Genomic DNA, 23,387 nt, shown 5'->3' with positions numbered 1-23,387 from the left:
AACCCAGCCTGTGAAGCTAAAACTAACTGGCTGGAGAATATTTACATACATATATACATAACCTACAATGCAAAATACATACATAAAATCCAACTTCTCCATACACCTCTAAGAGTTACAAAAGTAAAACAAGTTATCAGGAGAGTTCTATACATATGATCATATATAAAATATATATCAAAATAAAGCCCCAAAATCCACTTCACTGCAGAACTCTAGACGCCTAGTGAGGTGCCTCTCGACCTGTATATGAAAAACAAAAATATCGTATGGGATGAGAACCGGGGGTTCTCAGCATGGTAAAGGTGCCACGTACGTAAGATATAAGGTCTTGGAAATGCCAGAGGCAATCCTAGAACGCCAACTCTCAGATTATAAAACTTAAAGAACTAAAACAGAAACCATGAATGGGTGGTCCTCTAGGGATTTCTAAACTTAACTAAAACTTAACTAAAATCCTCAAATCTCCTCGCCTTTCCTCCGTTGCTCCAACTCTGATGAAATTGCACAGACAAAAAAGCAAACAATGACAAACACAAGTAGAGTACAAGTAATACAGATAGCAAGTATCACAATTAGCGTATTATAATCACTTAGACAATCCCAATTAATGCACAAGCAAAAAAATTCAAATAATATGCACATGATGTATACCTGTCCTATGGATGATGAGTCTCATCTGTCGGTTATAAAGCCAACCTTACAATTCCGGCTGCTAAACCCTAGACTGTCCCCCGACGCGCATCCCCAAGAGTGTATGCATAGCTTTTTCTCATTTATCTATAATTGCTCAATGGGGGAACCTTTCCGGGAATTTATAAGTGCCCGGTCACCCTTACGTCATAGGGTCAACAGCGTATTGAGTCTTAATCTGGAACATGTGGTGGCAAGCCACGGTACTTTACCCAGAAAAACTCGTATCTCAGATAAAATTGAGTGTATAAGCCTCACAAACATTCATAAGCATTGCACAATCAATCATCAAAGCCATGGCACCACATACACTCCGAATATTTACATTTTCATAAATAATTCATCAATTTTTCTAACCTTGCTTCACCCCCAAGTTACCACAATTTCCTAATTCCATCTTATTACTAGGCTTACTAATAAGATCTACGGCCAAAGGAATGAAAATAAAGGTTTAGAGTTTTGAAATTAAGCTTTAAAATACAAAATTCATATTTGCTGAAACAGGGGCCACACATACCCGTGGGCCACGCGTATGCGTGGGAGTGCAATTCGCCCATCACGCGAACGCATTACTTCGTCTGCATATGCAAGTGCGCTGATTTCAAATAGTAGCTATTCACCGCAACCAGCCCTTCCAATTCTTCCGGCATAAAGTACACTGATTTCTCATAACAGGCAAGCAAAACATGATTCTTAGATAACCAATCCAGTCCATAAATAAGATCCAGACCAATCATCGTTAAACAGATCAAATCATGAACGAAATCACGTTGTTGAACCCAAAACGAGACTTGTGAACATCCTAACCTAGTCACAATGGCTTCAGAAGTGGCATTATGCACCTTTAGATTATAACCTAAGACCACAATCTTCAATCCTAACTTACTAGCTCGTTCAAATGCTATAAATAAATGCGTCGCCCCAGTTTCAAACAAAGCATTTAAAATTTTACTAGCTACTTCACAGTTACCTTTGATCAAGGCCTCAGATCCCTCGGCACTCGCTGCAAAAGTAGTGAATACTCTCCCTGATTGCTGTACTCTACCGGTCTCATACTTTTTCTTCTTTGGACAATTACAGGCTAGGTGCCCATGTTGTCCACAAAAGAAACACACCCCTAATCCTACTCTACATGGGATTCCCGGATGATGCTTTCCACACCTCTAACAACTTAAGTCTTGCTGTGGCTACTTTCCACACCTTCTTCCTTGATTGGCATTATTATTCGGACTCCTGAAATTGCCTTGACCCTGATTATGTTGTGGAAAAAAACCTCCACGCTTGAATATTCTACCCCTCGGTGGAAAGTTCCTTCCTTGAGCCTTCTAAAAAGGCATCCTTGACGTGGCGAAAATTGGCAAGTTAAGAATTTATAAAAAGGGACACGTTGCAAGCACAGTCCTTAACCAGCCGAAAATCCACTTATCAATTTAAAAGGGGTTGTCACAATATTGAAAATTAAATTACTGGGAGTATGAATCCCAGGTCGTCTCCCAACGAGTTGCAGAGAGATGTGCTATTTCATCAATCGGGTATTTTCAAAAATTGTTGAGTTGATAGACAGAAATTTAAATTAGAGAATTTTTAATTAATTTTGAATAAAAGCCTTGACTGGGGGTAGATTAGTTGGAAGCCCTATTCTTGTTGAAGTACTCTCAAGATTAATTAATAATTGAAAGTTACTCTGCTTTGTTAACCCTCACTAGGTAAAGGAAAGTCAAGCAAGTTGGAAATCTGTTTCTAATCATAAGTCCTAATCCTCTCCCTTGGGACGGACTAGAGTTAATGATTAGAGGGTGATTCAACTATTAACCCAATTATAATTTCTCTCTTGAGTAGTTCAACTCAAGGGTTCCTTTCAATCATCCCCAATTAAGTCATGGGACTACTCACTCATCATAATTATAAGTTCCACAGAATTAATGGTAAAAATAAAAGAAGACATGATAAATAATAATAAAAGGATTAATTGAAAATAAAAATAGTCTATATTAATAACTTGTAGAAATAATCCAATGTCAACTCTAGAGGGATTAAGAATATGGAAGAATAAATATAAAAAATAAATAACAAAATAAGATGACTAGTACCTGGTGCACGAAATTGTGATCTCTACTTTTCAAACATAAAGATAAAGATAGAGATACTTATGTAATTCATTGGTGAGAATTTCAAAAAAGCGTATGGAGATGTTTTGTCCCTTCCGTCTCTCTGCTTTCCTACTGTCTTCATCCAATCCTTCTTACTCCTTTCCATGGCAAGCTGTATGTTGGGCATCACCGTTGTCAATGGCTACAATCCCGTCCTCTCAGTGAAAATGTTTAACGCGCTCTGTCATAGCACGGCTAATCATCTGTCGGTTCTCAATCAGGTTGGAATATAATCCAGTGATTCTTTTGCGTCTGTCACTAACGCCCAGCCTTCAGGAGTTTGAAGCTCGTCACAGTCATTCAATCATTGAATCTTACTCAGAATACCACAGACAATGTTTAGACCTTCCGGATTCTCTTGAATGCCACCATCAATTCTAGCTTATACCACAAAGATTCCGATTAAGGGATCCAAGAGATAAACATTCAAGCCTTGTTTGCTTATAGAACGGGAGTGGTTGCCAGACACGCGTTCATAAGTGAGAATGATGATGAGCGTCACATAATCATCACATTCATCATGTTCTTGAGTGCGAATGAATATCTTAGAACAAGAATAAGCTGAATTGAATAGAAGAACAATAGTAATTGCATTAATACTCGAGGTACAGCAGAGCTCCACACCTTAATCTATGGTGTGTAGAAACTCCACCGTTGAAAATACATAAGTGATAATGGTGATCATTGGCTTCGGCCCCAGAGAGGGAACCAGAAGAACCAAGATGATCTAAGAACTAGACGTCCAAAGATGATCAAAAGATCTAAAGTGATCCAAAGATCCAAAGATGAAAATACAATAGCAAAAGGTCCTATTTGTAGAGAACTAGTAGCCTAGGGTTTATAGAAATGAGTAAATGACATAAAAATCCACTTCCGGGCCCACTTGGTGTGTGCTTGGGCTGAGCATTAAAGCTTTCATGTGTAGAGACTTTTCTTGGAGTTAAACGCCAACTTTTGTGCCAGTTTGGGCGTTTAACTCCCAGTATTGTGCCAGTTCCGGCGTTTAACGCCGGGCAGTTTTGAGCTGATTTGGAACGCCAATTTGGACCATCAAATCTCGGGCAAAGTATGGACTATTATACATTTCTAGAAAGCCCAGGATGTCTACTTTCCAACTCCATTGAGAGCGCGCCAATTGGGCTTCTGTAGCTCCAGAAAATCCACTTCGAGTGCAGGGAGGTCAGAATCCAACAGCATCTGCAGTCCTTTTCAGCCTCTGAATCAGATTTTTGCTCCGGTCCCTCAATTTCAGCCAGAAAATACCTGAAATCACAGAAAAATACACAAACTCATAGTAAAGTCCAGAAAAGTGAATTTTAACTAAAAACTAATAAAAATATAATAAAAACTAACTAAAACATACTAAAAACATACTAAAAGCAATGCCAAAATGCGTATAAATTATCCGCTCATCAGTACCGAAGGTAAACTCTTCTCAAAAGCTAAAGCCAAAATCTTCCAATCCTAATTATGAATGCTCAAGTGAGTGAAAAAACTAGGGGAGGAGTAAATCCATATCTAAAAATAAAAATTATGCAGAATGAATTGTGTCTCCCGTTTCTGCATGTTTCCTGACTCTAATCTGTAATTCCAGGTCGAAAACTGGGTTGAAATCCGGCCCAGAAACTCTGCCAGTGACTTTCTAAAATTCTGCAGATCGCGCACGTCACGCGGACACATCATTTACGTGGACGCGTCATTCGGCGTTTTGCTTTTCCATGCGGGCGCGTTGTCCATGCCTCCGCGTCGCTTCTGTTTTTCCAATCCGCGCATCCGCGTCACTCATGCGGCCGCGTTACTGCGATTTTCTCTCTTCCGCGCGGTCGCGTTGCTGACGTGTATGCGTCACTTCTCACTGGTCATCTCCTCAATTTCTTGTATTCCTTCCATTTTTGCAAGCTTCCTTCCCAATCTCCCACTCATTCATGCCCTATAAAGCCTGAAACACTTAACACACAGATCACTGTATCAAATGGAGTAAAGAAGGATTGAAATACCTAATTAAAAGTCTCCAGGAAGTAAGTTTTCAATCATATAATAATTTTAGGAGAAAAATATAAATGTATGCTAATTATATGAATAAGTGGGTAAAGACCATGATAAAACCACACAATTAAATACATTGTAAACCATAAAATAGTGGTTTATCAACCCTCAAACTTCCTTTCACTAATGCTGCCTTCCTCACACACTCTTCCACCACTCGGCTTTGTTTACAAGCTCAGAGAACACTCTAATCTCCATCAGTGCAACAGAGCTCAAAATATCACTCTAAAGGCCTCATTCGTATTTAATACACTTCTATTCAAGGAAATCCTCAAGCGAACCTTGACAGATTCACGAAAAATGGCATAATTCTTCAAACTTGTTAGTGTACTTAGTAACAGTCATCTGGCTTTGTTTCAATTGAAGCAATTCAAGTTCCTTGGCGTTTCTGACCCAGCTTGGAAAATACTTTCTATAGAACTCTATTCGAAACACTTTCCACGGTACCATAGCTATATCTGGCTATAGGATACATTGTGCTCCTTGCCATCAGTACTGGGCCTCCCCTTGTAACTAATAAATCCTGAATTCAACCCACTACTCCTCGAGAACTTGCTGAGTCTACAGTGCCCGTTCCATAGCTTGAATCTGGTTGTCCGCTTCAGTGGAGTTTGAGGTCCCCCTGAAGGTCAAAGGGTGAACCTTCAGAAAGGAGGCGAGAGTCATTGGCCCCTCCTCTTCGATTCTCCTGTTGTTCCCGTTATTCATCTGGTTTCCCAGCGCTTCGACTGTCACCTGCATAGTTCAGGAATGGCATTGCCTATTCTAACTCTACCTCGCCCGCGACCGCATCCGCGAGTCGACATCTGGTTTCTATACACACCAAACAGGTAATATTAAGTTGATTAGTCTCAATATCATAAGTCTAGTGTTTCAAGTCCCAAATGCATGCTCGTGAACATTTATGCCACATATATCAATTACATATCCTAATAGCACATAGACACATACATAGAGAATGCACAGAAGCATAGTCAGTCAGTCTCTCAGGCTCTACAGAGGTAGTGTGGTATTACGACCTCTAAAATATATATATATATATATATAGTAATTGAAAGGATATAATATACGAGAAGTCTTAAAGAATTGGTGAAACAAAATCGCAAAATTAAAAGCGTAACGCTCAAGATTAAGGATTTCTTGCGTACGAAGAAAGCTAGAGTTCATATATATATATATATATATATAAAGTAAGAACAGAGGGTCAATAGTATAAAATAACAAGCTCCTAACCCAGCCTGCGAAGCTAAGGCTGGCCGGAGAATATTTACATACATATATACGTAACCCACAATCCAAAATACATATATAAAATCCTACTTCTTCATACACCTCTAAGAGGTACAAAAGTAAAACAAGTTATCAGGAGAGTTCTATATATATGATCATATATACAATATACATCAAAACAAAGCCCCAAAATCCACTTCGCTGCAGAACTCTAGACGCCTAACGAGGTGTCTCTCGACCTACATCTGAAAAACAACAATATCGTATGGGATGAGAACCGGGGATTCTCAGCATGGTAAAGGTGCCACGTACATAAGATATAAGGTCTTGAGAATGCCAGAGGAAATCCTAGAATACCGACACTCAAATTATAAAACTTAAAGAACTAAAATAGAAACCATGAATGTGTGGTCCTCTAGGGATTCCTAAACTTAACTAAAACTGAACTAAAACCCTCAAATCTCCCCGCCTTTCCTCTGTTCCTCAAACTCCGATAAAATTGCACAGATAGAAAAGCAAACAATGGCAAACACAAGTAGAGTACAAGTAATGCAGATAGCAAGTATCACAATTAGCATATTATAATCACTTAGACATTCACAATTAATACACAAGCAAGCAATTCAAACAATATGCACATGATGTATACCTGTCCTATGGCTGATGAGTCTCATCTGTCGGTTATAAAAATAACCTGACAAGTCCGGCTGCTAAACCCTGCACTGTCTTCCGACGCGCATCCCCAAGAGTCTATTGATGAGCGGATATTTTATACGCTTTTTGGGGGTAATTTCATGTAGATTTTAGTATGTTTTAGTTAATTTTTAGTGTAATTTTATTAGTTTTTAGGCAAAATTCATATTTCTGGACTTTACTATGAATTTTTGTGTTTTTCTGTAATTTCAGGTATTTTCTGGCTGAAATTGAGGGAGCTGAGCAAAAATCTGATTTAGGCTGAAAAAGGACTGCTGATGATGTTGGATTCTGACCTCCCTGTACTCGGGATGGATATTTTGGAGCTACAGGAGTCCAATTGGCACGCTCTGAATTGGATTGGAAAGTAGACATCCAGGGCTTTCCAGCAATATATAATAGTCTATACTTTGCTCGAAGATAGACGACGTAAACTGGCGTTCAACGCCAGTTCCATGTTGCAGTTTGGCGTTCAGCGCCAGAAATAGGTTGCAAGTTGGAGTTCAACGCCAGAAACAGGTTACAACCTGGCGTTCAACTCCAAAAAGAGCCCAGGCACATGAGAAGCTTAAGTCTCAGCCCCAGCACACACCAAGTGGGCCCCAGAAGTGGATTTCTGCACTATCCATCTTAGTTTACTCATTCTCTGTAAACCTAGGTTACTAGTTTAGTATTTAAACAACTTTTAGAGACTTATTTTGTACCTGATGATATTTTTATATCTGAATTTTGTACCTTTTGACAGCATGAGTCTCTAAACTCCATTGTTGGGGGTGAGGAGCTCTGCAGCGTCTCGATGAATTAATGCAATTATTTCTGTTTTCCATTCAAACACACTTGTTCCTATCTAAGATTTTCATTCGTGCTTCACTATGAAGAAGGTGATGATCCGTGACACTCATCACCTTCCTCAATCCATGAACGTGTGCCTGACAACCACCTCCGTTCTACATTAGATTGAATGAGTATCTCTTATATTCCTTAATCAGAATCTTCGTGGTATAAGCTAGAATCCATTGGCGGCATCCTTGAGAATCCGGAAGGTCTAAACCTTGTCTGTGGTATTCCAAGTAGGGTTCTGGGATTGGATGACTGTGACGAGCTTCAAACTTGTGAGTGTTGGGCGTAGTGACAGACGCAAAAGGATCAATGGATCTTATTCCGACATGATCGAGAACCGACAGATGATTAGCCGTGCTGTGACAGAGCATTTGGACCATTTTCAATGAGAGGATGGGAAGTAGCCATTGACAACAGTGATGCCCTACATACAACTTGCCATGGAAGGAGCCTTGCATTTATGAAAGTGAGAAAGCATTATGTTGCAGGAATTCAGAGGACAAAGCATCTCCAAAACTCCAACATATTCTCCATTACTGCATAATAAGTATTTATTTCATACTCTTTTACTTTTTACAATTAAAACTAAAAATTATTATTGATATTCTATCCTGACTAAGAATAATAAGATAACCATAGCTTGCTTCAAGCCAACAATCTCCGTGGGATTCGACCTTTACTCACGTAAGGTATTATTTAGACGACCCAGTGCACTTGCTGGTTAGTTGTGCGGATTGCAAAAGTGTGATTGCAATTTTCGTGCACCAAGTTTTTGGCGACGTTGTCGGGGATTGTTTGAGTTTGAACAACTAACGGTGAATCTTGTTGCTTAGATTAGGAAAAATTTATCTTTTTTACTAGAATTGCATCTTTTATTATCCCTTCTAAAAATTTTTTTTCAAAAATATTAGTTTTCTTTATTAATTTTTAGTTTTTCTGTGAATTTAGTGTCATGTTTTAAGTTTGGTGTCAATTGCATGCTATTCTTTGTCTTTCAATTTTTGAATTGCATGTTCTTTATTTTTCCTTGATCTTCAAATTGTTCTTGTCAAATTTTCTTGTTTGATCTTTGATTTTTCCTATTTTGTGTATTTTCTGTGTTTTCCTTGTGCAAGTTCAAAATATTAGTTTTCAAAAAAATTTTATTTTTATTTATTAAAAATACCTCTTTAAAACACGTTACATTTATAGCTCAATTGGCTAGAGCGTTGGTTTATATTCTTGGTAATTGGGTATCTTCTTTTTAAAATCTTTTTCAAAAATAATTTTTCTTTGATTGAATCTTGTGCCAAACTTTAAGTTTGGTGTTTTCTTGTTAATTTTCTTTAATTTTCGAAAATTTATTTTGGTTTTCTAAAAATTTTAAGTTTGGTACTCTTTCTTTTGTTCTTGTTGTTCTTGTGATTCTTCAAGGTGTTCTTGAGTCTTTCTTGTGTTTTGATCTTAAAATTTTTAAGTTTGGTGTTCCTTGGTGTTTTTCCTCCAAAATTTTTGAAAACAAGGAGCATTAGATCTAAAAATTTTTAAGTCTTGTGTCTTTTGTGTGTTTTTCTCTTTCATCATAAAATTCAAAATTCAAAAAAATATATTTTCTAACTAATTTTAAGCCATATTTTCGAATTTTTTATATAAAAATTCAGATTTCAATTTCAAAATTTTTCAAATCTTATCCTTTTAAGATTTAAAAAAAATTATATCTTTTTCGAAAATATCTTAACCACTTTCTCTCTCCTCACTTTTTCGAAAATCTTCATAAAATATTTTTAAATTCTTTTTTTATTTTATTTTTATTTTTATTTATTTTTAATTTTATTGTCGTCTTTATTTTATTTTATTTTATTTTATTATTCAAAATTTTTATATATAATAAAATAAATAAAATAAATTCACATCATCTCCCTTTCTCCGTTATGGACTTAAGTGGAAATGAACAGTTCAGAAGGACTCTGGGGTCATATACTAACCCCACTACTGCTTCATACGGGAGTAGTATCTGTATACCCTCTATCGGAGTCAGTAGCTTTGAGTTGAACCCTCAGCTCATTATCATGGTGCAGCAAAGTTACCAGTATTCCGGTCTTCCACAGAAAGAACCTACAGAGTTTCTGGCACAGTTTTTACAAATTGCTGACACAGTACATGATAAGGAAGTAGATCAGGATGTCTACAGATTGTTACTATTTCCATTTGCTGTAAAAGACCAAGCTAAGAGGTGGTTAAATAACCAACCTAAGGACAGCATAAAGACATGGAAACAGCTGTCAGAAAAATTTCTGAATCACTATTTTCCTCCAAAACGGATGACACAGCTAAGGCTGAGCATCCAAGGCTTTAAGCAAGGAGATAAAGAATCCCTTTATGATGCCTGGGAGAGATACAGAGAGATGCTGAGAAAATGCCGCTCTGAAATGTTTTCAGAGTGGGTGCAGTTAGACATCTTCTACTATGGGCTTACAGAGAGAGCTCAGACTTCTCTAGACCACTCAGCTGGTGGATCTATACACATGAGAAAGACAATAGAAGAAGCTCAAGAGCTTATTGATATAGTTCCCAGAAATCAGCATCTGTACCTAAGCAGTGAATCTTCCATCAACGAAGAGGCTAAAACAGCAACTGCTGAACTCAGTCCTGCAAATCAAGCTACTGAATTCAATCAGCAATTAGATTTTCTAACAAAATAGTTAGTCGAATTCAAGGAGATATTGCAAGAAACAAGAATGGATAATATGAATATGGAAGTGTAGTTGAAGCAAACAGAATAGCAATTATCAAAACAAATAACAGAAGAATGCCAAGCAGTTCAATTAAGAAGTGGAAAAATATTAAATACCCCACTTCAAGGCAGCAGGAAGCCAAGAAATGAACAGACTACTATCCAAAATCCCTCTGAGGACAGTCAGAGCCCAGAGAGGAATAATTCTGGCGCTCAAACGCCAGATAATGGGTGGAAAGCTGGCGTTGAACGCCCAACCCATGCTCAGTCCTGGCATTCAACGCTAGAAACAAGCAAAGAATTGGCATTGAACACCCAAAGAAAGCACAGTCCTGGCGTTCAGACGCCAGAAACAGGTAAGGAGTTGGCGTCTAACGCCACTCCAGCTTCCACCCCTGGCATTCAAATGCCAGTGGGAGATCAGATGATGAGCGGATAATTTATACGCTTTTTGGCATTGTTTTTAGTATGTTTTTAGTAGTTTTAGTTGAGTTCTTAGTATATTTTTATTAGTTTTTAGTTAAAATTCACTTTTCTGGACTTTACTATGAGTTTGTGTGTTTTTCTGTGATTTCAGGTATTTTCTGGCTGAAATTGAGGGATCTGAGCAAAAATCTGATTCAGAGACTGAAAAGGACTGCAGATGCTGTTGGATTCTGACCTCCCTGCACTCGAAGTGAATTTTCTGGAGCTACAGAAGCCCAATCGGCGCGCTCTCAACGGCGTTGGAAAGTAGACATCCTGGGCTTTCCAGCAATATATGATAGTCCATACTTTGCCCAAGATTTGATGGCCCAAACCGGCGTTCAAAGTCACCTACAGAAATTCCAGTGTTAAACGCTGGAACTGGCACCTAAATGGGAGTTAAACGCCCAAACTGGCACCAAAGCTGGCGTTTAACTCCAAGAAGAGTCTCTACACGAAAATGCATCATTGCTCAGCCTAAGCACACACCAAGTGGGCCCGGAAGTGGATTTCTATGTCATTCACTCATCTCTGTACACCCTAGGCTACTAGTTCTCTATATATAGGACCTTTTACTATTGTATTTTTAATCTATCTTTTGATCATGTTTTGATGATTGAACCCTCTTTGGGAGGCTGGCCATTCGGCCATGCCTAGACCTTGTTCTTATGTATTTTCAACGGTGGAGTTTCTACACACCATAGATTAAGGTGTGGAGCTCTGCTGTACCTCGAGTATTAATGCAATTACTATTGTTCTTCTATTCAATTCCGCTTGTTCTTTGTCCAAGATATCACTTGTTCTTCAACTTGATGAAGGTGATGATCTGTGACACTCATCATCATTCTCACCCATGAACAAAGTGACTGACAACCACTCTTGTTCTACAAGCATCTGAGGCTTAGTGAATATCTCTTGGATTCCTGATAAACGATGCATGGTTGATCGCCTGACAACCGAGTGCTCGCCTGACAAACGAGCCAGCCATTCCGTGAGATCAGAGTCTTCGTGGTATAGGCGAGAACTGATGGCGGCATTCAAGAGAATCCGGAAGGTCTAACCTTGTCTGTGGTATTCTGAGTAGGATTCAATGATTGAATGACTGTGACGTGCTTCAAACTCCTGAGGGCGGGGCGTTAGTGACAGACGCAAAAGAATCACTGGATTCTATTCCGGCCTGATTGAGAACCGACAGATGGATAGCCGTGCCGTGACAGGGTGCGTTGAACATTTCCAATGAGAGGATGGGAGGTAGCCACTGACAACGGTGAAACCCTTGCATAAGCTTGCCATGGAAAGGAGTAAGAAGGATTGGATGAAGACAGTAGGAAAGCAGAGAGACGGAAGGGAAGGCATCTTCATTCGCTTATCTGAAGCTCTCACCAATGATATACATAAGTATCTCTATCTTTATCTTTATGCTTTATTCGTATACCACTATACCCATTTGAGTCTGCCTGACTGAGATTTACAAGGTGACCATAGCTTGCTTCATACCACCAATCTCCGTGGGATCGACCCTTACTCGCGTAAGGTTTATTACTTGGACGACCCAGTGCACTTGCTGGTTAGTTGTGCGAAGTTGTGTTTATGCCATGGTATTGAGCACCAAGTCTTTGGAGCCATTACCGGGGATTGTTTGTGTAAAAGTATTGATCACAATTTCGTGCACCAAGTTTTTGGCGCCGTTGCCGGGGATTGTTCTTGTGTATGGACAACTGACGGTTCATCTTGTTGCTTAGATTAGGTATTTTTTTTCGGAGTTCTTAAAAACGAATTCTAGTGTTTCATGGTGATCTGTTGAAATCTGGCTGGCTGAGAAGCCATGTCTAATCTTATTGGACCGAGGTTTCAACTTATCATCACAGTAGCTTGTTGATTTCCATCAATCTTGCTATTGGAGCAATGATCTGCTAAGGCTTGGCTGGCCATTGGCCATGTCTAGAGTTTTGGACCGAAGCTTTCTTTGAAAGCTTGGCTGGCTGTGAAGCCATGTCTAATTCCTGGACCGGAGTCTTAGACTAGCATTGCAATGATTCCTGGAAATTCAAATTGAGAATTCTGAAACCTTTATTTTCTATTTTCATATAATTTTCGAAAAAAGCACAAAAAAATTTTAAAAATCATAAAAACCAAAAATATTTTATGTTTCTTGTTTGAGTCTAGTGTCTAATCTTAAAGTTTGGTGTTTTGCATGCCTTGTTTATTTGATCTTGGTTCTATTTTCAAGTCAATAGTACAGGGGACTGAAGATTCAGAACATGCAGCAGAGGAATTACACAGAAAAACTGGGCGTTCAAAACGCCCAGTGAAGAAGGACAGACTGGCGTTTAAACGCCAGCCAGGGTACCTGGTTGGGCGTTTAACGCCCAAAAAGGTAGCATTTTGGGCGTTAAACGCCAGAATGTATACCATTCTGGGCGTTTAACGCCAGGATGGTGCTAGGGGGAAGATTTTGTTTTTCAAATCAATTTTTTTTTCAAGTTTTCAAAGTTTTTCAAAATCAAATCTTTTTCAAATCATATCCTTTCAATCAAATGTTTTCAAAATCAATTTCTTTCTCTTTTTCAAGGATACTTACTAACAATTAATGATTTGATTGAACATCTCAAGTTTGTTGCCTTTTCTGTTGAGAAAGGTTTAATGTTTGAATCATATCTTTTCTTGTTAGGCAAGTCATTAATTTTTAAAAATCATATCTTTTAAAATTATTTTCAAATCATATCTTCTCAATCACATCTTTTTCAAAATAAATTTTCAATCAAATCTTTTTAATTTCTAATTTCACAATCTTTTTCAAAAATCACTTGATTTCTTTCCCACTCTTATTTTCGAAAATCAAGTAGTGTTTTTCAAAATGTTTTCAAACTTTTTAACTTAATTTTCGAAAATTCTCTTCCCTCCTTCTCACATCCTTCTATTTATGGAGTATCACTCCTTCTTAATGCACAATTCGAACTCTATCTGATCAAGTTCGAATTCTTCTCCTTCTTCTTTCTTCTATTTTTCTTTTCCTCTGACACCTCAAGGAATCTCTATACTGTGACATAGAGGATTCCATATTTTCTTGTTCTCTTCTCTTTCATATGAGCAGGAGCAGAGACAAAGGCATTCTTATTGAAGCTGACCCTGAACCTGAGAGGACCTTGAAGCGAAAGCTATGAGAAGCTAAGGCAAAATTCTCTGTAGAGGACCTAACCGAATTCTTCAAGGAAGAAGACATGGCAGCCGAAAACAACAACAATGCCAACAATGCAAGGAAGGTGCTGGGTGACTTTACTGCACCTACTCCTGATTTCTATGGGAGAAGCATCTCTATCCCTGCCATTGGAGCAAATAACTTTGAGCTTAAGCCTCAATTAGTTTCTCTAATGCAACAGAATTGCAAGTTCCATGGACTTCCATTGGAAGATCCTCATCAGTTTTTAGCTGAATTCTTGCAAATCTGTGACACAGTCAAGACCAATGGGGTAGACCCTGAGGTCTACAGACTGATGCTATTCCCTTTTGCTGTAAGAGACAGAGCTAGAATATGGTTGGACTCTCAACCTAAAGAAAGCCTGGACTCTTGGGAAAAGCTAGTCAATGCCTTCTTGGCAAAATTCTTTCCACCTCAAAAATTGAGTAAGCTTAGAGTGGAAGTCCAAACCTTCAGACAGAAGGATGGAGAATCCCTCTATGAAGCTTGGGAAAGATACAAACAATTAATCAGAAAATGTCCCTCAGACATGCTTTCTGAATGGAGCATCATAGGTATTTTCTATGATGGTCTCTCTGAACTATCCAAGATGTCTTTGGATAGCTCTGCTGGAGGATCTCTTCATCTGAAGAAGACGCCTTCAGAGGCTCAAGAGCTCATTGAAATGGTTGCAAATAACCAATTCATGTACGCTTCTGAAAGGAATCCTGTGAACAAAGGGACAAGTCAGAAGAAAGGAGTTCTTGAGATTGATGCTCTGAATGCCATATTGGCTCAGAACAAGATATTGACTCAACAAGTCAATTTGATTTCTCAAAGTCTGTCTGGAATGCAAAATGCACCAAGCAGTACTAAGGATGCTTCATCTGAGGAAGAAGCCTATGATCCTGAGAACCCTTCAATGGAAGAGGTGAATTACCTAGGAGAACCCTATGGAAACACCTATAATTCTTCATGGAGAAATCACCTAAATCTCTCATGGAAGAATCAAGAGAGACCTCAACAAGGTTTCAACAACAATAATGGTGGAAGAAACAGGTTTAGCAATGGCAAGCCTTTTCCATCATCTTCTCAGCAACAGACAGAGAATCCTAAGCAGAACCCCTCTGACTTAGCAACTATGGTCTCTGATCTAATCAAAACCACTCAAAGTTTCATGACTGAAACAAGGTCCTCCATTAGGAATTTGGAGGCACAAGTGGGACAGCTGAGCAAGAAAGTTACTGAACTCCCTCCAAGTACTCTTCCAAGCAATACAGAAGAAAATCCAAAAGGAGAGTGCAAGGCCATCAACATGGCCGAATTTGGAGAGGAAAGAGAGGAAGTGAACGCCACTGAGGAAGACCTCAATGGGCGTGCACTGACCTCCAATGTGTTCCCCAATGAGGAACCATGGGAATCTGAGGCTCAAAATGAGACTATAGAGATTCCATTGGACTTACTTCTGCCTTTCATGAGCTCTGATGAGTATTCTTCCTCTGAAGAGGATGAGTATGTCACTGAAGAGCAAGTTGCTAAATACCTTAGAGCAATCATGAAGCTAAATGACAAGTTATTTGGAAATGAGACTTGGGAGAATGAACCTCCTTTGCTCACCAAAGAACTGGATGACTTGTCTAGGCAGAAATTACCTCAAAAGAAACAAGATCCTGGGAAGTTTTCCATACCTTGTACCATAGGCACCATGACCTTCAAGAAGGCTCTGTGTGACTTAGGGTCAAGTGTAAACCTCATGCCTCTCTCTGTAATGGAGAAGCTAGGGATCTTTGAGGTACAAGCTGCAAGAATCTCACTAGAGATGGCAGACAACTCAAGAAAACAAGCTCATGGACTTGTAGAGAATGTTTTGGTTAAGATTGAAGACCATTACATCCCTACTGATTTCATAGTCCTAGAGACTGGGAAGTGCATGGATGAATCCATCATCCTTGGCAGACCCTTCCTAGCCACAGCAAAGGCTGTGATTGATGTTGATGGAGGTGAACTGATCATTCAAGTGAATGAAAAATCCTTTGTGTTTAAGGCTCAAGGATATCCCTCTGTCACCATGGAGAGGAAGCATGAAGAGCTTCTCTCAAATCAGAGACAAGCAGAGCCCCCACAGTCAAACTCTAAGTTTGGTGTTGGGAGGCCACAACCAAACTCTAAGTTTGGTGTTGAACCCCCACATTCAAACTCTAAGTTTGGTGTTGGGAGGTTCCAACATTGCTCTGAGTATCTGTGAGGCTCCATGAGAGCCCTCTGTCAAGCTACTGACATTAAAGAAGCGCTTGTTGGGAGGCAACCCAATGATTATATTTTATATATTTTCTTTTGTTATTTTATGTTTTTTGTAGGTTGATGATCATAAGAAGTCACAAAATCCATTGAAAAAGCAAAAACAGAATGAAAAACAGGAAGAAAAATAGCACACCCTGGAGGAAGAACCCACTGGCGTTTAAACGCCAGTGAGGCTAGCAGTTGGGCGTTTAACGCCCATTCTGGCACCATTCTGGGCGTTTAACGCCAGAAAGGGGCACCAGACTAGCGTTAAACGCCAGAAAAGGGCAAGAACCTGGCGTTAAACGCCAGGAATGGGCACCAGCCCGGCGTTTAACGCCAGAAATGCCTCAAAACGTGATTTTGAGTGCCATTTGGTGCAGGGATGACTTTTCCTTGACACCTCAGGATCTGTGGACCCCACAGGACCCCCACCAACCCCACCACTCTCTCTTTCTTCTTCCCCCATTCACCAATCACCTCAACACCTCTTCCCCAAAAACCCTTAACCTATCAAATCCCATCTTTCTCTTCACCACTCACACCCATCCTTCATAAAACCCCCACCAACCTCACCCTTCAAATTCAAACCACTTTCCCTCCCAAACCCCACCCATAATAGCCGAACCCCATCTCCCCCCTCTCCTATATAAACCCTCCTTCACACCTTCATTTTCACACAACCTACACACCACTTCTACCCCTCCTTGGCCGAATACATAAGCCACTCCTTTCTTCCTCATTTCTTCTTCTTCTACTCTCTTCTTTATTCTTTTGCTCGAGGACGAGCAAACATTTTAAGTTTGGTGTGGTAAAAGCATTACTTTTTATTTTTTCCATAACCATTTATGGCATCCAAGGCCGGAGAAACCTCTAGAAAGAGGAAAGGGAAGGCAAAAGCTTTCACCTCCGAGTCATGGGAGATGGAGAGATTCATCTCAAGGGTGCATCAAAACCACTTCTATGAAGTTGTGGCCATGAAGAAGGGTCAACTTTGATCAAAGGTTGGACAAAGTCCTCATAAACATTTGTGAAGAGGGCGTTCAATGAAAGAGAGATTCAAGAGGGAAGCCGGTTCAACTGAGAAGGCATGACCTCAAGCCCATCACTAAGAAAAGGATGGAGCAAACAAGAAACCCCTCTCATCAAGAGATCCCTGAGATGCCTCAAGGGATGCACTTTCCTCCACAAGACTATTGGGAGCAACTAAACACCTCCCTAGGAGAATTGAGTTCCAACATGGGACAACTAAGGGTGGAGCATCAAGAACACTCCATTCTCCTCCATGAAATTAGAGAAGATCAAAGAATCATGAGAGAGGAGCAACAAAGACAAGGAAGAGACATTGAGGAGCTCAAGCACTCCATAAGACCTTCAAGAGAAAGAACAAGCCGCCATCACTAAGGTGGACCCGTTCTTTAATCTCCTTGTTCTTTATTTTCTTGTTTTTCGAATTTTAGTGCTTTATGTTTGTCCATGTTTGTGTCTTATGATCATTAGTGTCTTAGTGTCTATGCCTTAAAGTTATGAATGTCCTATGAATCCATCACCTCTCTTGAATGAAAACTGTTTTTATCACAAAAGAACAAGAAGTACAGGATTTCGAATTCATCTTTAAAACTAGCTTAATTAGTTTGATGTGGTGACAATACTTTTTGTTTTCTGAATGTATGCTTGAACAGTGCATATGTCTTTTGAATTTGTTGTTCATGAATGTTAAAATTGTTGGCTCTTGAAAGAATGATGAAAAAGGAGACATGTTACTGAGGATCTGAAAAATCATAAAAATGATTCTTGAAGCAAGAAAAAGCAGTGAATACAAAAAAAAAATTCGAAAAAAAAAAGAGAAAAGAAAAAAGAGAAAAAGAAAGAAATAAAGTTGTGATCCAAGGCAAAAAGAGTGTGCTTAAGAACCCTGGACACCTCTAATTGGGGACTCTAGCAAAGCTGAGTCACAATCTGAAAAGGTTCACCCAATTATGTGTCTGTGGCATGTATGTATCCGGTGGTAATACTGGAAGACAAAGTGCTTTGGGCCACGGCCAAGACTCATAAAGTAGTTGTGTTCAAGAATCATCATACTTAACTAAGAGAATCAATAACACTATCTGGATTCTGAGTTCCTAAAGAAGCCAATCATTCTGAATTTCAAAGGAAAGAGTGAGATGCCAAAACTGTTCGGAGGCAAAAAGCTACTAGTCCCGCTCATCTAATTTGGAGCTAAGTTTCATTGATAATTTGGAGTCTATAGTATATTCTCTTCTTTTTATCTTATTTGATTTTCAGTTGCTTGAGGACAAGCAACAATTTAAGTTTGGTGTTGTGATGAGCGATAATTTATACGCTTTTTGGCATTGTTTTTAGTATGTTTTTAGTAGTTTTAGTTGAGTTCTTAGTATATTTTTATTAGTTTTTAGTTAAAATTCACTTTTCTGGACTTTACTATGAGTTTGTGTGTTTTTCTGTGATTTCAGGTATTTTATGGCTGAAATTGAGGGATCTGAGCAAAAATCTGATTCAGAGACTGAAAAGGACTGCAGATGCTGTTGGATTCTGACCTCCTTGCACTCGAAGTGGATTTTCTGGAGTTACAGAAGCCCAATTGGCGCGCTCTCAACGGCGTTGGAAAGTAGCCATCCTGGGCTTTCCAGCAATATATGATAGTCCATACTTTGCCCAAGATTTGATGGCCCAAACCGGCGTTCAAAGTCACCTACAGAAATTCCAGCGTTAAACGCCGGAACTGGCACCTAAATGGGAGTTAAACGCCCAAACTGGCACCAAAGCTGGCGTTTAACTCCAAGAAGAGTCTCTACACGAAAATGCATCATTGCTCAGCCCAAGCACACACCAAGTGGGCCCGGAAGTGGATTTCTATGTCATTCACTCATCTCTGTACACCCTAGGCTACTAGTTCTCTATATATAGGACCTTTTACTATTGTATTTTTAATCTATCTTTTGATCATGTTTTGATGATTGAACCCTCTTTGGGAGGCTGGCCATTCGGCCATGCCTAGACCTTGTTCTTATGTATTTTCAACGGTGGAGTTTCTACACACCATAGATTAAGGTGTGGAGCTCTGCTGTACCTCGAGTATTAATGCAATTACTATTGTTCTTCTATTCAATTCCGCTTGTTCTTTGTCCAAGATATCACTTGTTCTTCAACTTGATGAAGGTGATGATCCGTGACACTCATCATCATTCTCACCCATGAACAAAGTGACTGACAACCACTCTTGTTCTACAAGCATCTGAGGCTTAGTGAATATCTCTTGGATTCCTGATAAACGATGCATGGTTGATCGCCTGACAACCGAGTGCTCGCCTGACAAACGAGCCAGCCATTCCGTGAGATCAGAGTCTTCGTGGTATAGGCGAGAACTGATGGCGGCATTCAAGAGAATCCGGAAGGTCTAACCTTGTCTGTGGTATTCTGAGTAGGATTCAATGATTGAATGACTGTGACGTGCTTCAAACTCCTGAGGGCGGGGCGTTAGTGACAGACGCAAAAGAATCACTGGATTCTATTCCGGCCTGATTGAGAACCGACAGATGGATAGCCGTGCCGTGATAGGGTGCGTTGAACATTTCCAATGAGAGGATGGGAGGTAGCCACTGACAACGGTGAAACCCTTGCATAAGCTTGCCATGGAAAGGAGTAAGAAGGATTGGATGAAGACAGTAGGAAAGCAGAGAGACGGAAGGGAAGGCATCTTCATTCGCTTATCTGAAGCTCTCACCAATGATATACATAAGTATCTCTATCTTTATCTTTATGCTTTATTCGTATACCACTATACCCATTTGAGTCTGCCTGACTGAGATTTACAAGGTGACCATAGCTTGCTTCATACCACCAATCTCCGTGGGATCGACCCTTACTCGCGTAAGGTTTATTACTTGGACGACCCAGTGCACTTGCTGGTTAGTTGTGCGAAGTTGTGTTTATGCCATGGTATTGAGCACCAAGTCTTTGGAGCCATTACCGGGGATTGTTTGTGTAAAAGTATTGATCACAATTTCGTGCACCATCAGACACATACAAGTGCTGATAGCAATCCCTCTAAAAAGGCTTCTCAACCCACATCTGTAGGTAATAAACCTGCAGCAACTAAGGTTGAGGAATACAAAGCCAAAATGCCTTATCCTCAGAAACTCCGCCAAGCAGAACAGGATAAGCAATTTGCCCGCTTTGAACACTATCTCAGGACTCTTGAAATAAAGATTCCATTTGCAGAGGCACTTGAGCAAATACCCTCTAATGCTAAGTTCATGAAAGAGATCTTAAGTCATAAGAAAGATTGGAGGGAAACTGAAAAAGTTTACCTCACTGAAGAATGCAGTGCAGTCATTTTGAAAAGCTTACCTGAGAAGCTTAAAGATCCCAGAAGCTTTACGATACCATGCACATTAGAGGGTACTTGTACCAAGCAAGCTTTATGTGATCTTGGGGCAAGTATCAACCTAATACCTGCATCCACTATCAGGAAGCTTGGTTTGACTGAAGAATTCAAACCATCCCGGATATGTCTCCAACTTGCTGATAGCTCCAATAAATACCCATCAGGCGTGATTGAAGACATGATTGTCAAGGTTGGGCCATTTGCATTTCCCACTGACTTTGTGGTGCTAGAAATGGAGGAGCACAAGAGTGCAACTCTCATTCTAGGAAGACCGTTCCTAGTAACTGGCCGAACCCTTATTGACGTCCAAAAAGGGGAAGTAACCCTGAGAGTCAATGAGGATGAGTTTAAGTTGAATGTTGTCAAAGCTATGCAGCATCCAGATACCCCAAATGACTGCATGAGCATTGATATTATTGATTCTCTGATAAAAGAGGTTAATATGACTGAGAGTCTCGAATCAGAGCTAGAAGATATCTTTAGAGATGTTCAGTCTGATCTGGAGGAACCAGAGAGAATAATAGAACCTCTAAAAATTCCTCAGAGAGAGGAGAAACCTCCCAAACCCGAGCTCAAACCATTACCACCATCCCTGAAATATGTATTTCTGGGAGAAGGTGATACCTTTCTTGTAATCATAAGCTCTACCTTAGAGCCACAGGAAGAGGAAGCACTAATTCAAGTGCTAAGGACACACAAGACAGCTCTTGGATGGTCCATCAGTGATCTTAAGGGAATTAGTCCAGCCAGATGCATGCACAAGATCCTATTGGAGGGTGACGCTAAGACAGTGGTTCAACCATAGAAGCGGCTGAATCCAGCCATGAAGGAGGTGGTGCAGAAGGAGGTCACTAAATTACTAGAGGCTGGGATTATTTATCCTATTTCTAATAGCCCCTGGGTAAGCCTTGTCCAAGTCGTCCCTAAGAAGGGTGGCATGACAGTGGTTCATAATGAAAAAAATGAACTGGTTCCTACAAGAACAGTTACAGGGTGGCGTATGTGTATTGATTATAGAAGGCTTAATACAGCTACCAGAAAGGATCGTTTTCCTTTACTATTCATAGACTAGATGCTAGAAAGACAAGCAGGTCATGAATACTACTACTTCCTGGATGGATATTCAGGTTATAATCAAATTACAGTATATCTCCAGGATCAAGAGAAAACAACATTCACTTGTCCATCCGGAGTATTTGCATACAGAAAGATGCCATTTGGCCTGTGCAATGCACCTGCAACCTTTCAAAGGTGCATGCTCTCTATTTTCTCTGATATGGTGGAAAAATTTCTGGAAGTCTTCATGGATGACTTTTCAGTATTTGGAAACTCATTCAGCTCTTGTCTTGACCATCTAGCACTTGTTCTAAAGAGGTGCCAAGAGACTAACCTGGTTTTAAACTAGGAAAAATGTCACTTTATGATGACTGAAGGAATTGTCCTTGGGCACAAAATTTCGAACAAGTAAATAGAGGTAGATCAAGCTAAGGTAGAGGTAATTGAAAAATTACCACCACCTGCCAATGTTAAGGCAATTAGAAGCTTTCTGGGGCATGTAGAATTCTATAGGAGGTTTATAAAAGATTTTTCAAAAATTGCCAAACCTCTGAGTAATCTGCTAGCTGCTGACATGCCATTTATCTTTGATAAGGAGTGTTTGCAGGCGTTCGAGACTCTGAAAGCTAAGCTGGTCACAGTACCAGTCATCTCTGCACCAGACTGGACACTACCATTTGAACTGATGTGTGATGCCAGTGACCATGCCATTGGTGCAGTGTTGGGACAAAGGCATGACAAGCTTCTGCACGTCATTTACTATGCCAGTCATGTTTTAAATGACGCACAGAAGAACTACACAACCACAGAAAAATAGTTACTTGCAGTGGTTTACGCCATTGACAAGTTCAGATCTTATTTAGTAGGATCAAAAGTGATTGTGTACACTGACCATGCTGCTCTTAAATATCTACTCACAAAGCAGGATTCAAAACCCAGACTCATCAGATGGGTGTTACTTCTGCAGGAGTTTGATATAGAAATAAGAGACAGAAAAGAGACAGAGAACCAAGTAGCAAATCATCTGTCCCGAACAGAACCAGTAGAAGGGGCGTCCCTCCCTCTTACTGAAATCTCTGAAAACTTTCTGGATGAGCACCTCTTTGCCATCCAAGAAGTGCCATGGTTTGCAGACATTGCAAACTACGAGGCAGTGAGATTCATACCCAAAGAGTACAGTGGCAGCAAACAAAGAAATTGATCACGAATGCAAAATACTATCTTTGGGATGAACCATATCTCTTCAAGAGATGTGCATATGGAGTAATCCGTAGATGTGAGCCTAAAGAAGAAGCACAGAAGATCCTCTGGCACTGCCATGGATCACAGTATGGAGGACATTTTGGAAGTAAGCGAACAGCCACAAGAGTCCTCCAATGTGGCTTCTACTGGCCTACTCTCTATAAAGACTCCCGAGTGTTTGTACTTAATTGTGACAGTTGCCAAAGATCTGGCAATCTGCCTCACAGTTATGCCATGCCTCAACAAGGGATCTTGGAGATTGAGTTGTTTGATGTATAGGGTATTGACTTTATGGGGCCTTTCCTGCCATCATACTCAAACACTTATATTTTGGTGGCAGTGGATTATGTATCCAAATGGGTGGAAGCTATTGCAACACCCACTAACGATACT

General features: G+C 39.9%; 1 non-coding gene across 1 annotated transcript; it reads right to left on the bottom strand.

Moving 5' to 3' along the window:
- Positions 1-14,456: 14,456 nt before the first annotated feature.
- LOC130943199 (small nucleolar RNA R71) lies at positions 14,457-14,564 on the bottom strand. Its single transcript, XR_009071727.1, has one exon. It is a non-coding gene; the product is annotated as a small nucleolar RNA R71 (small nucleolar RNA).
- Between the last annotated feature and the right edge of the window lie 8,823 nt (positions 14,565-23,387).

This window comes from Arachis stenosperma, chromosome 7 (genome assembly GCF_014773155.1).
Source record: "Arachis stenosperma cultivar V10309 chromosome 7, arast.V10309.gnm1.PFL2, whole genome shotgun sequence".
Classification (NCBI taxonomy): domain Eukaryota; kingdom Viridiplantae; phylum Streptophyta; class Magnoliopsida; order Fabales; family Fabaceae; genus Arachis; species Arachis stenosperma.
Note: the sequence above shows the minus strand (reverse complement) of the source record. Positions and strands in the feature narration are given on the sequence as shown.